At 44.4% G+C, this 16,560-nt stretch overlaps 1 protein-coding gene and 6 non-coding genes across 7 annotated transcripts in view; 1 reads left to right on the top strand and 6 right to left on the bottom strand.

The window, feature by feature from the left end:
• The window catches only part of ccser2a (coiled-coil serine-rich protein 2a), a 172,767-nt gene that overhangs the window by 19,208 nt on the left and 136,999 nt on the right, over positions 1–16,560 (top strand). The gene's annotated exons all lie outside the window — the stretch shown is intronic.
• trnat-ugu (transfer RNA threonine (anticodon UGU)) lies at positions 4,055–4,127 on the bottom strand. The gene has a single exon. It is a non-coding gene; the product is annotated as a tRNA-Thr (tRNA).
• On the bottom strand, positions 5,631–5,703 carry trnat-ugu (transfer RNA threonine (anticodon UGU)). The gene has a single exon. It is a non-coding gene; the product is annotated as a tRNA-Thr (tRNA).
• trnat-ugu (transfer RNA threonine (anticodon UGU)) lies at positions 7,312–7,384 on the bottom strand. The gene has a single exon. It is a non-coding gene; the product is annotated as a tRNA-Thr (tRNA).
• Positions 9,594–9,666, bottom strand: trnat-ugu (transfer RNA threonine (anticodon UGU)). The gene has a single exon. It is a non-coding gene; the product is annotated as a tRNA-Thr (tRNA).
• trnat-ugu (transfer RNA threonine (anticodon UGU)) lies at positions 12,955–13,027 on the bottom strand. The gene has a single exon. It is a non-coding gene; the product is annotated as a tRNA-Thr (tRNA).
• On the bottom strand, positions 13,794–13,866 carry trnat-ugu (transfer RNA threonine (anticodon UGU)). Its single transcript has one exon. It is a non-coding gene; the product is annotated as a tRNA-Thr (tRNA).

Here is a 16,560-nt window from a genome sequence, read left to right as displayed (position 1 = left end):
AGCCAGATCCACATCTCTTTCAGCTGGCCCTCAGTGTTGCCAGATTGGGTAGTGTGTCGCCCAATTGGGCTGCTTAGGATGGCCGTCTGCAGGTAAAAGGGGCATTGCACAGAAAAAGACGCCCAATTTTTGGCCATAGAAATCATAGAATTGGGCGGGATTTAGTGCTTCCAGGCGGGTTTTGAGCATTTTTTAGGCTGAGAATCATCAGCCTCATCTGGCAACCCTGCTGTCCCTGGCTGTTGGCTGTTTGCATAACCGGTTCCTCCAGTCTCTCCTTTTGTGTTGTTTACTGTATTCAAAGCAGGAACTGAACTGAAGCAGGACAGGCAGGCAGCGTGGTGAATAATGTGTTGCCTTGGGGCAATCCAGGAATTCCTATTGTCGTAATCTCTTACCAGGCCCGCCGACACTGGGGGACAAATGGGTATCTTGTCCTGGGCCCAGGGAGACACAGGGCCCAGAATTGGGTCCCCATTACATTGTATGTATTGGGTAAGGGGGGCTTTCAGATGACTTTGTCCTGGGCCCAGCAAAAGCTGTCTGCGGCCCTGTCTCTTTCTAATGTGACTGAGGCTTTCCTGTCTCCACGCAGGGTCAGGACATCAGGGTTGCCAGATGAGACTGATGATTTCCAGCCCAAAATGCTCACAACTCGCCTAGAAGAAGCACTAAATCCTGCCCAATTTGAACTAAATTCCATTTATTTCCATGGCCATAAATCGGCAGGAAAACATGCCCAAATGCCATTTTTAGCCTTTTTTTACCCGCCTGTGCCTCATCCTAACCAGCCCAATTGGTCGGTAAATGGCCCAATCTGGCAACACTGGACATCAGGCAGGGCTTTTAACTTGCTCACTGAAGGGTGAAGGAACGATGAAGGAAGGGTACTGTATACCTAGAGGGTGCAGACAGGGACGTTTCTCACTTAGAGCAGGGTTCTCAACCTTTTTTGAACAAATGCTCCCTGGACCTCATCCTAAACCTCCCAACGCCCCCCTTGATGTCATCATAAGCCTGCCAACACCCCCCTTACTATTAAAAAAAATAAATGGATGAATGCCCCCAATGACAACTAAACACCGCCCCTTCTGTTCTGAACTGTATTATTCTCAATGATGATCCATGATTTGGTGGAATTTTGGAACCTTTGAATAATGCACAGCACCTGCCTGCCCTTGTTACTGCCTGAGTTTTCAGCATTTAATGGACCTCATACAAAATCCAGAAATACGGTTTTGTAGGTCAAGCCCTTCATGGCTCTAAATTAACCATTTTCATCACCAGCCAAAATGGCTAGTACGTAGATGTTAGTCTTACAAGCCAGACATACACTCACCAATAAGTCATAAACTAGCCCCCCACACTGGAACACTCAACCTGCAGCCACACCCCCCCCCCCCCCCTTCCCGATTCTTTTCTCTACTGAACAGTTACACTTCATCCCACCCCCACCCCCCCCAACCCCCCACCCCCGGAGCAAGCGCCTGCACTACCTTGGACACTTTAAGGGTTGCCCAATACAGGACAATAACCCACTACACCCCACCTCAGCTACCTCACCCCCTGGAATAGCTGCCGTGAACTACTCAGCTTTTGCATGGACAATAATTAGAACTTCTTTGGCTCTTGGATGTGTACTTAACATGGTTATTTTGTTTTTCTGTGAGTGTGAATGTATGCAACATGACACCCTACCAGACCTTGTGTCTGTGCAGGGATGTGTGTGGGTGGGTGTGGGAGGGGGGTTGTGGGTGGGTTTGTGTGTGTGTGTGTGTGTGTGTGTGTGGGACAATGTGTGTGTGAGTGTGTGTGTGTGAGAGACAGAACATGTGTGTATGTGAGATAATGTGTGGTGGTAGTACTCAAGATATATATATTTTTTCCTGTAATGTTCAATTATGTGTATAATGTCTTGTGTATGTTTTGTATTTGTGTATTTATGTAAGCTGACAGACACCTTAATTTCCTTCGGGATTAATAAAAGTACTCTACTCTACTCTACTCTACTACAAAATGGTTAGTAAGTTTTATTTTCCACCAGCAAAACTGAATTTTCAACAGCATTTGGCTGGTTGGTCGGTGTTAATTTAGAGCCCTGAGGCCCTTTGTCAGCGGTGTGGTATGACCATATCCATCTCGATGGGTGGTAGAGAAAGCAGCTCCTGTGGTCCATTTGATAAAGACATGAATGAATGCAGCTGCATAGCGTTGTGGAAGATGTGAGCTTGATAACGCTGAGTCATGGCTTTGTCATGTTGGCATGTGCTCACTTTGGGACTGAAGCCAAATACAGTGTGAATGTGGGGCGGCTCCCCACTCCTCGTATTTCCTATGTCCCCCCTCCTTTCTCTCTCTCTCTCTCTCTCTCTCTCTCTCTTGCTAGCTCTCTCTCTCTCTTTCTCTCGCTCTCTCTCTCACACACACACACACACACACACACACACACACACACACACACACACACACACACACACACACACACACACACACACACACACACACACACACACACACAATGCTTTTCAGATAATTGAGTAATCTGAACTCACTAAGTGAATTGCTAGCTAGTGAACATGAACCAAGTGGTTGAATTATAGTGAATAGACATGGGCGAAATGGTTGTAAAAACGTTCAGCGGTAGGTGAAATCTTAAAAGCTTCTTTAGTCATTGCAATAATTCATGACCAGAATCCACGAGGGTAGGTAGGAAGACACTACTTTACCTGTCAGCGTTTGAGTAGCAACACTGGCGTAAAGCAAGTACCGTATTTCAAGCCCCCCTGCAAGCTACCAAGAATGGGCCCCCAACCGAGAAAAGAGGGCCTAATATGGGTGTGTCTGTGTGTGTGTGTGTGTGTGTGGGGGGGGGGGGGGGGGGGGGGCTTGGGTATGGACTGGATGGGTCAGGGGCAGTGGGTTAGGACATCCAGTGCTTCTGAGCATGTAGGCCTACACTGTTTTTTCTTCTATTGTTTTTACTGTTGTTTGTTTTTCTGTGTTGGTGTCACGTGTCCTATGTGTTCTATGTGTTTTTTATGATGCTGCAACCTCCCTGTCTCCAAAGCAAATTTCTCCTTTGTGGAGACCAATAAAGAAACCTAACCTAATATCATGTGTAGGGGGCCTGTTTCTTCAAGTCAAGGGCCCATGTGGGCCCCCCGCCTCGTCTGGGCCCCCCTGCCTTGCGGGGGCTGCGGGGGTATACTTTACGCCCCCTGAGTAGCAACATCCAGGATATTTTTGTGGTGGCAGACAGTGAGACAAATGTTGATTTGTAATGCGGATTATGTTGCAGCCATTAGGTCTGGGGGTCAGAAATTATGGCAGTAGACTGGAGAGGAGGCGGGAGAAAATCCAGGAAAAAAAATCGGGAGTGTTGACAGCTATGTATTGAAGATTTTTTCAAGCACATGTTCTCCTTGTCAGAAAACATACTATATAACTCAGAAACAAGCCATTTTGTATCAGCTCACATTTTCTAGACAAGACCACCTCTCATCGTCCAGTGCATTGGTTTGTGCCATCCCAAATGTTCAAATTATTGGCCTTTTGGAAATGACTTATGAGTCGTATAATTGCCGATAATGGGCTCTCCCTCCTATTACAATCTCCCAAAGAGGATTCTTTTCTTTTTTATTCTTTTTTATTCCTCTGCTGCCAGTATCGACCCAAAGATGACATTGTCATTCGAGTCGAGTGGCCCATTATTGGCCGGATATTAGTTTAGGATGTGCCGCCGTAATTGCTTGTCAGAGGTTAGATTGTGTCATTGTGGGCTCTTATCGAGACCGCCTCACTCTACTCAACTCTAATTAATTTTTGTTCCACTCAGGCATTTGGCAGTCTGCCCAGGAACCCTTCGGTGAGCACATTTACGGTGCTCGGAAGTTGCTGCTTCCGTCCAACTTGCAGTTTAAACTCCAGAATGAGCTGTAATGTACGATGAATGTATTAATGCCTCTCCACTCTTCTTTTGGCTACTGTAAAGGCTTTCAACGTTTCTTTTCCACTTTTTTTGCCAACCGGAAAGGTTATCGATCAAAACTGAGTTAGGCCCCAGCGAGAATTGAACTCGCGACCCCTGGTTTACAAGACCAGTGCTCTAACCACTGAGCTATAGGGCCTTAGCCAGTTCATGACAGCCGTCATTTGAATTTAAATGGCACACCTTGTTTGGTTAGTCACCACACCCATCATGCTTCTTTTATGGGCAATGCCTAAATTTAGCCTGCAATGACGCAGCTGTGTAGGCCCTGCAACTTTGATGTAGAATGTAGAATGACTTGTGCAGGGCGTTGAATTAACTTTTTTCGTCACCAGCCAAAATGGCTAGTAGATCTTAATCTTGCTACCCAAATACACACTCATTAATGGGTCAAAGTGGCTAGTTAACTTAGTTGGTCTTTTCTAGCAGCCAAACTGAATTTTCACCAGCATTTGACCGACCGGTTGGCTGGTGTTAATTTAGATCCCTGGACTTGTGTATGTTTGCGACGGATATGCCTCAGATGTGATTGGTCAAACAGTGTTGCCTCTTACCTGACTTTTCTCAGTACAGGTAGTAGAGCAGAGAGAACATTTATAAATCATGAGGGAAATGTCCAGATACCTAAATACAGAAAAAAACAAAGACATTACACACATCATTGCACATACATTATATTCTCCATACAGCACACGCTTACATACAGTACATTAGGTTGTAAGCAGAATGACCTCTCATAGAAAACTAGTGAGATGTCAATACAGTAGAGTAGTGATACTTTATTGATCACCAAGGAAATGAAGGCGTCCTGAAGCATACTCATAACACGTGTGGTAAAAACATATCTATACACAATCAGCAAATACCATATGAAGTGCTCTTTTCCAAAATGAGATATATCCATTTTTAATGAATGTTGGGAAATTGACATTTTTGTACTGGGCGTTGCATTGAAATGCATTGCAAAATGCATTTTATAGCGGTTTAAAAAGTATGCTCTCAAAACATTTGAATGGCAAGAATTCACACATAGATGATAGAACTTATACCAGTCAATTCCAATATCAATTTTCAAAAAGTCAGAAATGGTCGATATAGTGTTTTGGAAAAGAGCTCTTCATATATAAACATGTCTACATTAACTTCACTGTAAATGAGATCCACAAAATAAGAAGGAAAATAGTTAAGTGGAGTGCCTTTTTTGGGCTTTTTTCCCAACTAAGAAATCCTGATGTCTTCCCCCCATTTAATAATCCTGATTACAATTGACAGAGTACTGTATTGAGTATTGTAGGTAATCAAAGATTTTCCTAGTTCTAACCCAATAGAACTTCTCTGGTGTCATCAATGATGATGAGGCAAGGCCACCTGGAGGAGGGATAAGACTCTGGGTGCAAGTCTGGCAAGATAGACAGGCACTGGCACACATAACATTACCACAAACATAGGGACTATTGTTTACTCCACGGAGGTAGGGTGACATCGAAACAAGAGGTCGCAAGCAACAGCCAGTAGGGAGGAACTACTTTGAACTAGTTTAACTTTCACCTTCTGTGATTTGAGAAAGGCGATAAGGACTGGTCCTTCTCTATCAGATGATTTCGTGATTGAAATGACGTCATATTCAAAATTTGCAGGTGCCAGGCCCCAGCGAGAATTGAACTCGCGACCCCTGGTTTACAAGACCAGTGCTCTAACCACTGAGCTATGAGGCCTTGGCCGATGTCTTGGTATCATTGTTTGCATTTAAATAAAGACACGCCTTGAGTAGTCTCAACACCCTTCAGGATTTCCCCTGAGGCTGTGACCGATTAATTCCTCTAGTCTAGGCGTTCTAGGATATGTGTGAGCCCAAGTGGGAAACTCCAACTCCCATTGTCATTGTGACACAGCACACAAGTGCACACTGCACACAACAAAATTGCATGTATGCCCTCACCCGTGCAAGGGGGCAGCAGCCCCCAATGTCGGCTGAAAGGGAGCAGTGTGGCGGGACTGTACCATGCTCAGGGTACCTCAGTCATGGAGGTTAATTACTCCCCCCACCAACCTGGCGGATCAGGAGTCTAACTACAAGTTAAAAAACATCACAGAGTTTGGGCAAAATGGGCAGTAACATTTTTCAGCTACAAGTCTGACACCCTAACCGCTTACCTATGTGTGTAGGTAAAGGATGGAAGCTGTGGCATCTTCCAGCTACTTCCAAATGACATTATTTCTAATTATTTTCATCTCCAGTGTAGGTTGTCATGTATACAGGCCATTTACATACAGGGCTGTCTTGAGATCCCTTCCCAAAGAATTTGAAAGCCAAGCCATTGACACCTTTAGTCAGTGGTCGAGTGGTCAGAGATTGATTCTGATTATTGAGGATTCTGGGTTTTCTCCCCCGAGAAAACGTTGAAAATGTAGTTGATAAAAGTGCAATTTTAACACAATATGTGAAGAATGGGGCCTGTTGTGGGGGGTTGACCATTTTCATTCAGGGGGATGATTTTAGACCATTTTCATTGTTGGGGGGATGGCATCCCCCCTCACGCCCCTACAACTCGAGCCTCAGTGGTTTTCACACCTTGGACACAAGTGTTCTCAGTTCACACCTTTGGCCTTGGTGTCAACAAAAGGGAGAATGACAACAGTAACAGTGTACTGTATCTGTCTTTGTATACGTATGTAGCCATCATATTAGGTTGAATACAGAATTTAATCTAATTTAAAACTAGTCAGTTTAACCTTAGTGCTGAATGCATACTTCAGAGCATGTGGTGAGTTTATTTGTACTGTGTTGTGTAGCGGATGTGTAACGTCTTCAATCTGATGAGGAAGTCCAAATGCCCTATGCCATATCACCTGCCGTATCGCCTAGATTTATGACCTAGAATGATTGGTGTACATGTATACATTTAAACAACTTGTACTTCATTCAAACTGCAGACAGGGATACCCCCCCCCCCAACGTTAAGGGAGGCAGGGGAAAAAATCAGGACTGCTTTTCTGATTATACAGTATGTTGACAAACCGCTGAAATTAATCTGGAGAGACTTTTCTTTAAATAGCTGAATTAATTTCTGGTTTCAGGCAGAAAACAGACCTGTATACTGTATGCCTGTACCACCGCATGCAACTGCACAGTACAGTACAGTACTACCAACTTATACAGCTCTGCATGTCAGTATTTAGGCCTTCGGCAGGACAGCACCCCCTCAGTCTGAAATGTGTACTACAGGAGTTTGGGTGTGCTCGAAGTGGAGAGCAGCCCAGGGCTGTTTCTGTCAGATGATTTAGTGATTAATGTTATGTCATATTTAAAAGATATTGGTGTCAGGCCCCAGCGAGAATTGAACTCGCGACCCCTGGTTTACAAGACCAGTGCTCTAACCACTGAGCTATAGGGCCCTGTCCAACACATTTGTAATGGCGTTTGGATTTAAAAGACACACCTTGTGTAGTCACCACACCCTTCACAGTAGCCAGCTAATTCTTCTACTAGGTGTTCTAGGATGTGTGTTTTCCAGGGGTGGAAATTAGAAACTTAATGGGAAACGAGTGAAAGTTGTGTGTAGTTATGTGTCTGGTTACGCCAGCTTTTTCTCCCTGTTGCGTGTTCAGAAACCACTGAAATGATATCTGGAATCTTACAGTAAATAGCTCAATATTTCAGCTGTAGAGTTAGTTGTTCTTTTTTTAAAAGGTTATTTATGATAGGACAGTGAAGGTGGCGACAGGAAGCAAATGGGGAGAGAGAGACGGGGAAAGGCTGGCAAAGGACCCGGGCCGGAAATCGAACCTGGGTCAGCCGCATGGCAGATGAGTGCCCCACCGTTTGGCCATGGCAGGGCCAGCTGTAGTTGTTCTTAGCCAGGGCCGGATTAAGTTGGTCCGGGGCCCTTAGTAGGTCCCCTGCAGAAAGAATAATGATAAAATTACATAAACATTGTCATAAACATTGTCATATATATTTTTTATTTATTTTATTTTACCTTTATTTAACCAGGGAAACAAAATCACATTGAGATAGAAATCTCTTTTTCGAGTGAGCCCTGACCAAGGCAACGGCACATATTACACTATCACAGACAGGACACAGACAACACAGAAAAGATTTGGATGTAGAGATAAAATTATGAAATAAAATAATAAAATAATAAGCATAAAACAAGATTAGAAATTAAAATCATAATTCTGAGCTACTAATTATGTCTGCCAACTATAGAGAGGAGTATTAACAAGGGATTATTTTTTCATTATCAGATTTGGAACCTCGCTCACAATCAGGGGGGGCGCTGGCAGGTGGGGGGCCCCCCTAGGCTGCTGCAGCCATGTCTAGCCTGTGTGTTAATCCGGCCCTGTCCTTAGCGTTTGCCTGCTTCATTTGCCCTACTGCACTTCAGCTGTGAGTCTACAGTACAGCACACTGTAACTGTAAAGCCAGGCTCAAACTACACGACTAGCGATTGTGTGTCCGATTTTGGCGTCGGGGTGCAACGCACACTAGAAGAGAATCGCAACTGTCAGTCTTATTGCTGCTTGCAACCACCGAGACAATGCCTGATGTTCTATTTCCAGTCGCAAATATCAAACACTGTTTGATTTCTACGATTTAGGATCGGCGACTCTTTCAGCTGCCAAAGCTCTATCTTAGAACGTCGGCCACGACGAGGAAATCTTTCCCGACAATCGCTTGCGATGGTCCTGGGGGGTAACGTTCCAGTGATTGTCGTAAGGGGGGTTTTCAGCCTTCAGCCTTTACGTTTGAGGCTGGCTTAAGCTAGATTTATGCTTCGGACGCATAGCCTCTGCGTCCGTCCGTTTTCTGTCTATGCGAGTCCACGCCCCCCTCTCAGAGGCTCTGCGCCCGTCGTCGAGCGCCTCGAAAAAATTCTAACTATCCGTCGGACGGACGCGGAGTACGCAGACAAAAAGGCGTTATGATTGGTCGTCTCGCTACTTCCTTGTTCTGTTCTTGTGGCAGCGCAATGCCAGTAGTTTGCGAGAGCAGAGCTGTATTCTGTTAAAAACTTTATTAATGCCTTGTGTGTAAATGTGTGTAAATACACAAAGCTACAAGCTAAGTAACAAACAATGCATCAGTTGAACACTCGTGGCACAATGCCTGCGGTTTTACTACCGTTCCTCCACCGAATGTAAACACACATCGGCAGTTCAACTGTCTTTACATGCTTGCATTTTCTGCTCGTGAAAACAGACTGGGTATGTCAAATAATGATACCAGTGCATTGCCTTTGCAATTTGTGTGAAAATACCTAGCTAACCGGGATAGAAAGCAACATTGCTTAATAATGACCGCAGTGCTTACAATGTAGTGAAAGTAGCCTAATCGCTCAATTTCAAATGTGGCTCGCGAGGAGACCTCGGACCTCGCAGAACTCGCAGATGCATGAATACAATGTTGGTTCGTGGCCACTCCCATGCGAGTTTTGACGAGCGCAGTTGCAGAAGTCTAATCTGACCTTAAGGGAGTGAAAGTCTCCGGTTTGGTTTAGGGAAAGGTCCTCAGGGCTTGGTGAGTCATCTAGGAAGCGGTGACAGTAAGTCTGTGGAATCCGTGTTGAATGTTGCATCATATTCAAAACTTGCGTGTGTCAGGCCCCAGCGAGAATTGAACTCGCGACCCCTGGTTTACAAGACCAGTGCTCTAACCACTGAGCTATAGGGCCCTGTCTAAAACATTTGTATCAGCGTTTGCATTTAAAAGACAAACCTTGTGTAGTCACCACACCCTTCACTGTAGCCAGTTAATTCCTCAAGGTGTTCTAGGATGTGTGTTTTCCAGGGGTGGAAATTAGAAACTTAATGGGAAACGAGTGATTGTTGTGTGTAGTTGTGTAGTGTAGTATAGGGCAGTCATGGGTAATCGGTTAGGGTAGCCCAAAGGTCACACCCTAGACCAGTGTTTCCCAACCTTTTTTGTCTCGCGTACCCCCTAAGGTTGGTGCCATGTGTACCCCATCAATCAGTGCTCTCCTATATTGCTTTCTCCTCCTAATGACTGAGGTTACATTAGCATGGTACATTAGGCTATTGCCAGGCTCCATGCATTTGTTAAAATTACATTTTTCCAAGTACCCCCTGAAGTGTGCCTCGCGTACCCCTGAGTTGTAATGCCATTAACGCCTTGAGCTGCTGTCACACCCTGGAGGACAAAAGTGTCCTCAAAAGTGTCCCTGTATCAACACACCAGAGATTTAAAGCACTTACACAGGACTTGCTGGTTCTGTTTTTTACAGTGTAAAAAACAGAGGGTTGAAATTGCTAAGCCCCCCACATTTGGGCTTACATAATCTAGAGAAGGTGGGGTCTGTTTTAAAGGTGGCTACCTTTAATAAAGGCCTAAAGTGCTGGGGGAAATTCTGGTTTGTATTAGTAGTACGGCCCTCGTAGGAGTTTTACAGGTGGAATTTGAAGTGGCCCCTCGAATGAAAAAGGTTCCCCACCCCTGTTCTACAGGGTAAAAAAACGGAGGGCTGAAATGGCTAAAGGGTGGTTTATGCCTCGAGATCAGCGTCCCTGCGTCGTGATGCAGTGAGCCGCGCAGTTAACGGAGTGAAGCCCCCCCCATCACGCAGGTACTCTGGGGCACCTCCCCAAAATTGTGTCTCGACGCAGGGAGTGATGCAGACAGCGACGGTGTGAAGGGCGAAAATAGGTCTCTGATTGGTCCTCTCGACCAGCCTGCTCTGTCCTCGAGTCGAGAACAAGCTACTTCCTTGTTCTAACCTTCGTGGGTCTACGGACTGTGAGTTCTTCATTAAATAAGTTGCCCGTGCTTTGTCGTTTCATTTATTTACACGAACCAAAGACAACACGTGCGCTTGCAAGTTACGACGCTGAAGTTATTTGGACAGTTGAACAGTGGTTCCGAGGTCGAGGAAACATTCCGCTTCGTGCGACCTATCCTCGACAAATGAGCCACTTCTTTGTTCCAAACTACCGCGGTGGCTGCCAGTGCGATCAAAAATGCATGTGACTCATGTTTCCTTTTCATTGTCGTCGAGTCTGTGAAGCTAAAAAAAACAACCGACACGTCTAGGTTACTCTTTGTATTGAAGGCAGTTTGAGCGTGAAATGACATCGCGCAGACCGCGCTTCAAAACAGGGCATAAATCAAAATTAACTGCATCATGGCTTCGACAAGCTCACTCCGTGGCACTAAAAGGAAGTATAACCCGCCCTTAAGCCCCCCACATTTGGGCTTACATGGACATGGGGACCCAGGTTCAAGTCTGGCCCGAGTCATTTGCCAACCCTGTCTCTCTCTCTCTCTCTCTCTCTCTCTCTCTCTCTCTCTCTCTCTCTCTCTCTCTCTCTCTCTCCCACTCTCTCTCTCTCTCTCTCTCTCTCTCTCTCTCCCACTCTCTCTCTCCCACTCTCTCTCTCTCTCTCTGTGTCTCTCTCTCCCACTCATTTCCTGTCATCTCTTCGCTGTCGCCAAAGAAAATGGAATCTTGTACAAGAACCACAACTAGCTGGTGTGGCCAGGAGTGGCACTGCAGCTATGTTATCACAGCCAAGTAAATAATGAATGGGTGCCAATGGGGCTGTACCCTTCTCATAGAACTATCTGCCCGTGTGATTTTTTCCCTGGAAACAATGGAGTCGCGTTCGATAGATATGAGTAAGTGAAAGCATTTGCCGACACGTTTGCATCTTGTCAAGTGTTACATTCGTGAAAATGACCCTTATTTCAACTATAGCAATGACATAACACGTGACAATCGACTTTACGGCACTACGCCATTTGTTTTGTAGTTTTAAGTCTGACTTCAGATGTCGATGTGTTTAAAGTTATGTTAGGATTGTTGCGGACACCTGTTATTTATTGCATTTAAGGTGGTGGAAAAGCGGCATGTGTACATGGGGTAAAGGAAATGACTGCGCTCATCCTTACGAATTTGGGCACCTTCAATTAACATGTTGGACGGCGGTGGGGGGTTTTGAGGTGTGTGTGACCGTAGATGTCTCTGCTAGGATCAGTCAGAGCACGTCTCTCGTCAGCTCTGGTCGTGAATAGTCGCAAAGATTCCTCAGCCAGCAGGTATTAGCCGAATGCTAGCGTGTTGCAGGACAAAACTAACACGTCTTTGGGAGAACAANACCATGTCAGGAACCTTTAACTTCACTTCTAATACAACGTTCATGATAAGGTACAGAATGTGCACACATCTTTACAAACCAGAGAACAGAACCGTCACAAATCCCTGCTGAGCCATTTAGCCCAATAGACTCCCATTCATCTTTTACTTGGCTGCGTTCGCCAACGGGGCTATAATGGGAGCCAATGAGAGACGCCTATCTCATAGCTTAGACAATTTCTGCTGTCACTATCAAGTAAATGTTTAAAATGTATAAAAAGAAAGAAACATATATAAAAAAGAAGAAGGGCTGAATTCAACACTGCTTTTTCACCCTGTTGCGTGTTCACTAACCACTGAAATGACGTCTGGAATCCTAATATTAGATGCTCTATATTTCAGCTGTAGTTGTTCTTAGCCAGGGCCGGTTTAAGATGGCCCGGGGCCCCTAGTAGGTCCCCTGCAGAAAGAATAATGATAAAATTACATAAACATTGTCATAATTCTGAGCTATTAATTATGTCTGCCAACTATTGAGAGGAGTATCAACAAGGGATTATTTTTTCATTATCAGATTTGGAACCTCGCTCACAATCAGGGGGGGCGCTGGCAGGTGGGGGGCCCCCCTAGGCTGCTGCAGCCATGTCTGGCCTGTGTGTTAATCCGGCCCTGTCCTTAGCGTTTGCCTGCTTCATGTGGCCTACTGTACTTCAGCTGTGAGTCTACAGCACACTGTAACTGTAAGGGAGTGAGAGTCTCCGGTTTGGTTTTGGGAAAGGTCCTCAGGGCTTGGTGAGTCATCCAGGAAGCAGTGGCAGTAAGTCTGTGGAATCCGTGTTGAATGTTGCATCATATTCAAAACTTGCGTGTTTCAGGCCCCAGCGAGAATTGAACTCGCGACCCCTGGTTTACAAGACCAGTGCTCTAACCACTGAGCTATAGGGCCCTGGTGCTCTGAACAGGAGTGACATCAGCCTTTTAAAGCCACACCCACTTACAGTGTGACTAAATGTGTCAACAGCAGGGCCACGTGGATTGTTCTGTTCCTGAAATAGGTGAAGGCTGTATGGCCTGTTTGAGTTGTGAATACACAGACTGTTACTGTAAGAGAGTGTTTGCAAGGTTTCATTTTGTTGAAATGGAATTAAGTTTGAGTAAAATCGTGTAGTTTATTTTGGGCCAAAGAACACTGTGGGGAAATGTGGCCCAGATTGTGTCTTACACAGTTCTTAGTACAGTAACAGTCTCAGTGTTGATTGTTGAGTAAGTAGGAGAGGGCTTAAAGCTTACGACTCTGAACGCCCGTTGAACTCAAAGTATTATTAACAAGCACTAACAGTTTGTCCTAAAAGTGCCAATAAAATGATCCGAAACTGAAATTGTAAGGAAATCATTCATTTTTCTTTTTTCACTGCTGCTCTTTACAGTTCTTAGACAACTGCAAGATAAGTTACTTGTACCATTTTGTCCTATAAGTGCCAACTTTTCCCCTCGTAGAAGAATAAAATGATCCGTTACTGAAATTGTAGGGAAATCATTCTTCCTTTTTCTTGTTTCACGACTGCACTGCACAGTTCCTAGATGACTGTAAGATACTTGTAGCGTTTTGAACCACTGCTGGTTTTGATGACATTGAAATGCCTCAGCGTGACACACTATCTCCTGTGGGGGCGGGGGAGGGGTCTGGGATCAAGGTTCCCAAAAGGAGGGACAGGCCCCAGCGAGAATTGAACTCGCGACCCCTGGTTTACAAGACCAGTGCTCTAACCACTGAGCTATAGGGCCTTGCCACTTAGTGAGTGAGTCACGTACAGTAATGAAAGTACATAACTGCATGTTCCTCCCCACACCCATGTGGCGGAGGTGGAACAGCTGTTTTTGTTTGACAGCATTGCTCTGTTGTACTCTGTTTAATTTGAATGGGTGAAATAAGACTGGTTCTTTCACTTTGCTGTGCAAGCTTCTGTTGGGGCTATCGCATAACAATCCGTGGTCTAAAGTTTCTGGGCATTTTGTGAGAATAGTAGAGTCCTTATTCCCTGTTCACAGCATTCACTCCAGAGTGCACATGTCCTTGAGCGAACTGAATGAACTCCCCCCAGGTGCCTCTTTTCTAATTACAGTAACATTTAGTGATTTGTCAGAATTGTGAAAGTGCTTTATTTTAAGAGACATAATAACTCTTCAAAGGTGCACTGTGTAGGATGGTGGCCAGAGTAGGTATTGCAACTATTCTGATCATGGAAACGGTGCTGCCCATTGCCAAATTTCATCTTTTCATGAATATTTACTAAATAATAAACAAATATTTACTAATATGACCAAAGTACTGCACCGTCTGCAGCTAAAAATATTTCAAGATAGGCCTACATAATAACCTTTTAACTCAATCAGCACTATATGTTCACAACACACTTTTTTAATTAAAAAAAAAGACTGCAGTCAGTGGAGCACTTAGCATTCATTATCACAACACAAGATGGCTTGGTATTGATATGCAGTGATCTCAGTCTTGGCAGAGAGCTATGGGCTATTCAATGAGCTCACACTGATGGCAGTGTTATCTTTAACATCAGTTAAAAGCTGTAAAGATGTTATCATTCCCATCAGTCAAATGACATACTGTGTGTGTGCTCTTCTGGGAAGCGTTCATTCATGGATACTTAATTTCATACTAAATATGAAGACATTAGACTGATTATTCAGTTGCTGAAGTGGCCAGCTTGTTGAAGCAAAGTCAAAGCAAAGCAGTTACTGAATAAGACAGTAAGGTCAAGCACAAGGAGTTTCTTTTTTTTTTCTCAGAGCAGACGTTTCAGGTTTCTGCCATCATCAGTGCTCTCTGTGATCAGGTGAGCGCAACAGTACCCTTGCCCTCATACTGACTCATGAAAAGAGGGAAAGTAGACATTACCCACTGCCAGGGCTCTAAATTAAACATTTTAATCTCCAGCCAAAATGGCTATCTAGTGGAGGTTAATCTTACTAGCCAAACACACACTTACTATTGAGTCAAAGTGGCTAGTAAGATGTTTTTTTCTACCTGCCAAACTGAATTTTCACCAGCATTTGGCCGGTTGGCTGGTGTTAATTTAGAGCAATGCCCACGGCTCCTGCAAAGACTCACCACACTCTGCAGTTTATGAGACCACTATTCTACCACTGTGTCACTGAGTCCAAGCAGAAGTCATAAAATTGTATTACAGTATGCAAAATACAATATGTAGTGTAAAGATCTGTCCTTTTGTACTGTACACTACACAATTATTGTCTTGTCCCTGTTTATGGTTTGTGTCTGTTTGTGGGTGTATCCTATTCTTTATGTGACATGTACAGTAGACAGAAGTTAATATCTTGATATTTTTTATGTATGTCTTATTTACAGTGAGGAAGGGAGTAAAACAACGAGAGAGCGAGAGAGCGAGAGAGCGAGAGAGAGAGAGAGAGAGAGAGAGAGAGAGAGAGAGAGAGAGAGAGAGAGAGAGAGAGAGAGAGAGAGAGAGAGATGGTTACTGTTTGCTACATTATGCTCACCATATCATGACCTTTACTGAGGCTGAAGGGGTCATGTCCAATTGGCATCTATAGCATTTAGTTGTTAGAAACTGCACTTTATTTTGGAGCCTGAAGACGATCCCCCCTCAGACACTTTTAGAGTTGTAAGTATGAAGAAGATTTTCAAGTGTTCAAACGTTTTCAAGCCGCAAGAAGCAACATCCCATTTTATTTCTGCCTTTCGCATGGCACAAATTCCAAAAAGCTCCCATTTTGTCGCACCAGAAACATGCAATGAGGGTGAGAAGAGTCTCCAATTAAGGCATGGTTTTAACACTGCTCTAATAGCGAGAGTTTATGTCTTACTCCCTGGAGTCAGCTCAGCCATACTCTAATCTCCTTGTTCTCGTAATTAAACAATCTCTCCTTTCAAGTACATATTTATTTACAGATGACTACCGCCAGCCAAGCCTAAAACAACACTCACTCCCTTGGGAGTTCTCTCTCTCTGCTCTCTCTCTCTCTCTCTCTCTCTCTCTCTCTCTCTCTCTCTCTTGATCTCTCTCTCTCTGTATGACTCTCTCTTTCTCTCGCTCTATGACTCTCTCTCTTTCTTTCTCTCTCTCTCTCTCTCTCTCTCTTTCGCTCCTCTTTCTCTCTCAGTATCTCTCTCTCTCTCTCTCTCTCTCTCTCTCTCTCTCTCTCTCTCTCTCTCTCTCTCTCTCTCTCTCTCTCTCTCTCTCTCATTCTCTCTCTCTCTGCTTGTCAGCAGTCAGCTGCAGATTAGTTGTACTGTAATACACCACTGAAGGGTTGGATTAGAAACACTGAAGAGATTTTGTAACCATTTTTGTGAGTACATCAGTTTATGCCTTTCAGCACATTTGTTGGCAAGTATGTCCTTTCTTTCTTTCTTTCTTTCTTTCTTTCTTTCTTTCTTTCTTTCTTTCTTTCTTTCTTTCTTTCTTTCTTTCTTTCTTTCTT

This window comes from Engraulis encrasicolus, chromosome 24, assembly GCF_034702125.1.
Source record: "Engraulis encrasicolus isolate BLACKSEA-1 chromosome 24, IST_EnEncr_1.0, whole genome shotgun sequence".
Taxonomy (NCBI): domain Eukaryota; kingdom Metazoa; phylum Chordata; class Actinopteri; order Clupeiformes; family Engraulidae; genus Engraulis; species Engraulis encrasicolus.
This window is presented reverse-complemented; position numbering and strand designations above follow the sequence as displayed.